At 32.1% G+C, this 6,790-nt stretch overlaps 1 non-coding gene across 1 annotated transcript; it reads right to left on the bottom strand.

Moving 5' to 3' along the window:
• Nucleotides 1-6,286: 6,286 nt before the first annotated feature.
• LOC142870336 (U7 small nuclear RNA) lies at nucleotides 6,287-6,348 on the bottom strand. The gene has a single exon (XR_012918750.1). It is a non-coding gene; the product is annotated as a U7 small nuclear RNA (small nuclear RNA).
• Nucleotides 6,349-6,790: the final 442 nt, after the last annotated feature.

The following is a 6,790-nucleotide window of genomic DNA, read 5'->3' as shown; positions in this document are numbered from 1 at the left end:
AGTTTCAAGAATATTTAAATAATCCATACCATCTGACAAAGTAATTCAACAGCTAGAAACCTTAAGAAAAGTAATCAATGTTGCAAAAGAAGATTTATGAGTAAAGATACACATTGCAGTTATATTTATAACAGTGAAAAATTGTAAGCTATCTAAATGCCTAAATATAAAATTATTAGATAATGTCTATGTATTCAAATGTTCTTCTAATTACACTATAGTAATAACTAATACTTAGAATGTGCCAAAACCTGATTAGTATTAATATATTCTACATACAGTTTTAGAACTTTGAGTTATTTCATTTGATGCTCAAAGGAGAACCCTATATGATAGTCAAATATCCCCATTTTATAGATAAGAAAATAAGGACAGTTTATGTCAGTTGCCTAAGATCATACAAATAGTGTTAAGGGTCAAAGACAGAATTGGAATCCAGAGAGTTTAACCAAACCTTGTTATTTATCTACTATATTCTACTACCACTATATAGCATAATTTAAGATAATTTCAATATTTATGAAGTCATCCTTCAAATACCCTGAATTTTATGTCTGTGATCTTCTCACTTCCACTGATCTTGTATGTTATCCACCTCATCCACACACTACCATTGTCATCCTTGAAACCTTGCTATAACCTCCATAATGTCCATGTCAACCACTCACTCTCAGACACATACCTCCTATCTTTAAAATTTATTTTGTTTTGTATCCTGATTCCAACAATTCTATGGCACTTTAATCTTTTCAAATAATGCATCCTAATATCTTTTTCTCACCCTGACATTCCTCCTTTACCCATTTATAAGACTGTCATCATAATTATTTCTTTGCAAATATTCTCTACTCCCTTTCTCCAAATTCCATAATGGCTAAATGCACATCTTTACCTACATATGAGAAGTTGAAGGTGGCACAGAATATACAGAAAAACTCACAACTATGCTGAATCATCAGTTTTAATCATGACTGCTAACTGTAACTAGGTTCTTAGTGCTGCCTAACAATAGTGCTATTTACTCTCTCTCCTAGATGATTATTTCATACAATCTACATTTTCTCATACCTCCAAATTTTCTCTCTTATCAATTACATCTGATAAGCTTATATATTATTTTATTGGGTAATAGAATAAACAAGAAGTTTCCTGGTGCTTCTAACATGAACTGTACCATAGGATATGTACCTTTAGCATTCTTCCAGTTACAACGGATAGACTCCCCACATTCCCATATAGAGACAACTCCTTTGCTACACAGAAGACCATGGACTGTCTATTTATTCCAGAAACCATCAATAGTTTTCTCTCTCCTGGATAATTTATATTATTATACAAACATAAAATAATATCACATGGTTTTAAACCCCTCTGATCAATCCACATTCCCCTCCAGCTAATGCCCAAATGTCCAGCCCTCTTTCCAGAAAAGCTTCTCAACTTTTACACTATATTTTCTATTCCCAATTTCTTTAGTTTCACTCTATTGTAAACATACCTCAATCAGACATTCACCCTGCCACTCTCCCAAAACCCTTCTCACAATCACTAATGCCTTCTAGTTGTCAATCTGATGGAGTTTTTTTTCTTAGCTCTCCTATTAGCTGATCTAATAGCATCATTTAAACCATTTGATCACTGCATTATTCTTCAGACATTTCCTTGAGTTACTTCCTTTTGGATATTATTTTGTCTTTGTTTCTCCTCCAAATTTTTCAGCCTCTTATTTTTGTTCGCTACCCTGGATCCTCCTGGTTTTCCTAAACTCTACATATAGGATTTGCTCAGAGGTTGGGCTTTGGAATTCCTCTTTCTTTACATACAGCCCATTGGATCTCCTCAATATTAAAGCACTATCAGTTAACTATAGGCTCCCAAAGGTTTATCTCTGTCCCAGATTACTTCACTGAGACAAATATTCAAATTCTTCATAATTTTGACTTGAATTTTAAGTACTCATCTAAAATTTAACAAATTCAAAACCAAACTGCTGATTTTCTGTAAAACTGTCCCTCCTCCAAGGCAACTCTATAGGTTTTTTGCTCAAGCCAAGATTTTTGATATCATGCTTGATTCCTATTTTTTATTGAAACCCCATAGTGGCCAATCACCAAACGCTTTCAGCTCTACAAACAGGTTATATGCAGAAGTTGGCTATTTTCCACTAGCACAACCATACTGGTCCATAGCAAAGTCATTTGTCACTCAGGTTATGACCATACTCTTCCCAATGTCCTTTCCGTGGCCTCCCTATGCTCTGTCCTCCACAGAGGAGCCAGAGCCAAAATTTCACACTGCAAGTCAGGTCACATCACAGCTCTGCTCACAACCCTCCTAATGACTGGCTGATTCACTAATGATAAAAGACAAAATCTTTCCACAGCCTCAACAGCTCTACATCACCTGGCCACTCACTCCTGTTCTGGTTTTCTGTCCTCTGCTCCCTCCTTGTTCTCCCTGTCCCTCAAATATTTCAAGGAAGTTCCTGCCTCAGCATTTGCAATAACTCTTCTATCTAACAAGCGTATTTCCTTCAGATCCTCTCATGGGTGGCTCCTTCTTCAGTTCTCTACTCTAATGTCCCCCTCTCAGAAAGGCCTCCTCTAACCATCCTGTATAATAAATATATCCTCCACAGCAATCCTACTCCTGTTCTCCAGCCCTGCACACTGTGCTCCACTGCACTGCTATCTAACATGTGCATGTTCTTTCGCATCTTTATTGTATCTGAACTTTCAGTAAAATGTAAACTTTAGAAGAGCAAGCTTTTTGTTTTCCTTAACTGAAACAGTGCATGATACCTTGTGTGGTTTCAATTAATATTTGTTTAATGAATAAGCAAGAGATTCAATGAATAATTATGACTGACTTCTGTGCACCTATTAAAATTATGTGCTTCCAAAACTTTAGGTGGCATGAGAAAATGTTTAATATACAATGTTAAGTTTTCAAAACATGACAAAAACACTGTAAGTTGACAAAACAGGGGAGAATGATGCTCATTAAAAAAAAAAAAAAACAGTTATTTTCCTAATACATGAGGGCTGTCCAGAAAGTATACAGCCATATAACTGTTCCCATTATATTAACAACAACTGGGTACTTTCCAAACATCCCTTGTATAATCACACACATATAGATATGTCAAATGTTAATAGGAGTACATCAAATTCTTGACAGTGATTTTAGCTCATTTTGGGATTGAAATATCTCCTTTATGTTTTACCTTCATATTCTCAAATTTTTAAGCCAGCATGCACTATTTTGTAATATTTTAAAAGCATGAAAATAAAAAAATATTTTAAATATATATGAAATCAGTAATTTTTACCTACATACTATATTATATCCTTCACAGATATATTCTGATGATGTCCAACATAACTCCATACATATAGCAAGTGTGTAATCAATTTGTTTAAAATAAATGACTAAAATGCTACTTCATAGTGAAGATCTTCATAATCAGTTGTAACTTCTGGCAAAGTGTTTCAAAAGTACTTTTATTTATTCTATTAGATTTTCATTCTATAAACATTTATTAAGTAACAATTCTGTGTTAAGCATTTATTAAGTAACAATTCAGTGTCTAAGCACTGAGAATATAGGGTGATCATGACAGCTAAAGTTCTTACCTAATAGAACATTCTTTCTACTATAATTAAACTTATTGGGCCAGCCCAATAGATTTGCAAAATATTAATACTCATCTATCTGCTTATTGGATATTGTAATAAAATGATAAAAAGTTAAGAAAATACCATTTGATTGGAAACAATAGAAAAGTGTTTTAAATGTCCAAGTGGATACATTTTATTGACTTTTGAGTGTTCACTTATATACTTTGTGATAAACTATAGTCATTGTTGATATTTGTGCTTTATCATCATCAATATGTGTTTAAGAGCTCAAAGGTGAATCACACTAAGAATATTAAAAACATCTTTTATATCATATATAATGTTCATTTTGAAGTACAAATCATTCTTACTATTACAGATACTAAATGTTCATAAGCTGATTCAGCTTGGGTGATTATAAAATGAAACTGTAGGAATTTATGAGGTTATCAGATTCCAAAGCCATTAAATGTTTCATTACCTATTTAGTTCTTCTTCCTCTGATTTCATGCTTACCAAGTGTCATTCTAATTGCAATTTGCTTTTTGATATAATTTATATTCAGGGTTAAAAGATGAGTGTTGGTGAAGTTGCTGTGAGGATATAGAATTTACAGTAGTATTTCTTGGTTAATGTAATTAAATTGTCATTAGGCTGCAGAAACCAATGTGTAAATAAATGTTTCCTACAGAAATTTATATGACTGGTTACAACTATAGCATATCTAATGTGAAGAAAAAAATACCAATAGTACTTTACCAATTATATGCATCATTAACTATTTATAAGCAATGCCATATTTCCTTGGACTCTCAGATGCCTTTTACAAAACAAGATGTCCATAAATATGTGAGCAATTGAACCAAGTTGAATAGCATAGACTAGAATATAATACTTCCATTTGCATGAAGTTACCAAAAATCTTTAAAAAATATTGTAGTATTTCTTATGATATCCTCTAAATATTGGTCACCCATTTTTACCTACAATTTATTATATCTTTCTGTACAGTAACTTCTGGCTTACATTTTGATATAGAGCATGTCACTGCCTTGTGCCAGTCAGTACTTACATGTGTGCATATTTACATGTGTACATACATGCATGTAAGAATGGACTGACAAAATGTAGTAGCTCTATCCACATTTCATGAAGTTTTTTGAAGTTGTTTCTTCTAATGCAATAATGAAATTATAATAACAATATTTAAAGGTTGATAATTTATCTCAAAAAAGAAAATAATCCTATCACTCTACTGCTAAAGATGGTATCAAATATGGGTAGAAAATATATCCTCCAAAAAATATTATGGCCCCACATCTGAGAATAAATTCTACATGCAATTTTTCATACTAGAAAATGCTTTATCATCAGGAATTACATGATGTTTTTTAAAATTATTTTATGAAGTTTTATTTTCAGAGACATTTTTATTCTACATGAGCTAAGTAACTTTTTAAAATGTGTGTATGTGTACATTTTCTCTTATATTAAATTTATATTTATATTATCTCTTACATTAAATTTATATTAAATTTAATTATTATATTAAAATGAATGAGTTTTGGTCTAGTGTTAGTTTGTTGAAGAGTACAAATGGAGAAATTAAAGTTGGTCTGTATTCCTTACTATATTTAACATTTTGCAGTACCTTCAGGTAAAAGAATAAAATATGAAACAAAAATAAGTTGGAAGATCACACTATCACAGGCAGAATGAAAGGTAATTATCTCTAACTTATCTTCAGAAATTAGAGGAAAAGTGGCTGAGGTATTCAATCAGAAGACCAAAACCTATTATAATTATCTCCTTTACTTCCATTTCCTACTCTATTTCTTCTTAATTATGGATTTCATGTTGCTAAGCAGTTGTGATATAAAGGACATAGGCTTTATAATCAGACAAAAGAGGATTTGAATTTCATCTCTGTTCTGAAGATCTCTGTTCTGTGATCTAACACAAGTTATTTAATAGCACTCATTTTCATTTTTCTTTATGTTTAAAATATAAATAATAAGTGTTGCTTCATAACAATGCAAGGATTTAGAGAAATAGCATATGCAGAGTGCTGCATGCATTGAGCTGAATATGAGTTATCCAGTTTCTTCAAAGAATGAATCTTTTGGTTAGTTGAATTTTTCACACGTTTGAGGGTCACAATTGAGAGTTGAAATTAAAACTAATATTTTATGTGATTTTCTAAAATAGAAATGTTTAGAAACTAAAGATAATCGTTATCAGAGTAAGGGTTTCTTATAGATTATGCATAGTACAAGGCACTTTTTACATATCATGTCTGATATTCACAAAAAGGCCATAAGTTAGGAACTAAATAAAAGTAACTTATAAATGATAAATTTGAGGATCAGGAAGGTCAGGTAACTAGCTTTCTATAATTGAGTACATGGAATATATCTCAACCAATCGCTTGATTCTCATGTATTTAATATGAATATAGCCATTGTGATATACTATATATGCATTAACATTTATATATTTTTTTATTTTTTTTATTTTAGCATATTATGGGGGTACAAGTGTTAAGGTTATGTATATTGCCCATGCCCCCCCACCCCCCTCGAGTCAGAGCTTCAAGCGTGTCCATATTTAGTGTTGTTGTATGATTAGGTTTATCATCTTACTAATGGTTTTCTTTTTTGGGGGGTGGAAGTCTTCCGGTAAGGACCGGAAAACCTGCTAGACAAATTCTAAAAGAGCTGTAACACTAGGTTTTCTATTTGCTCATCTGCTCTTTTTTCCATGTTTTCTCTTTTTTCTTTCCTTTAGGAACTAATTTTTTTGATACTTTATTTCCTCTGTTGATATTGATGTAAAAACTAGTAAAATACAAATAAAATCTGGAGATTAGTTAATAGTAATGTACCAATTTTGATTTCTTACTTTTGATGAACATGGCATCGCAATATGAAATGTATTTTCTTTTGAAATAGGGTCTCGCTCTTGCTCAGGCTGGTCTGGAACTCCTGAGCTCAGAGTGATCCTCCCGCCTTGACTTCCCAGAGTACTAGGATTACAGGCATGAGCCATCACGCCTGGCCAATGAAATGTTAACATGATAGAAACTAGGAGTGGGGCGAAGACTATATGGAAATTCTCTGTGTTATCTTTAAAACATTTTTATAAATTTTAAATTATCAAAACCACAATGA

This window comes from Microcebus murinus, chromosome 3 (genome assembly GCF_040939455.1).
Source record: "Microcebus murinus isolate Inina chromosome 3, M.murinus_Inina_mat1.0, whole genome shotgun sequence".
In the NCBI taxonomy this organism is placed as follows: Eukaryota; Metazoa; Chordata; class Mammalia; order Primates; family Cheirogaleidae; genus Microcebus; species Microcebus murinus.
Note: the sequence above shows the minus strand (reverse complement) of the source record. Positions and strands in the feature narration are given on the sequence as shown.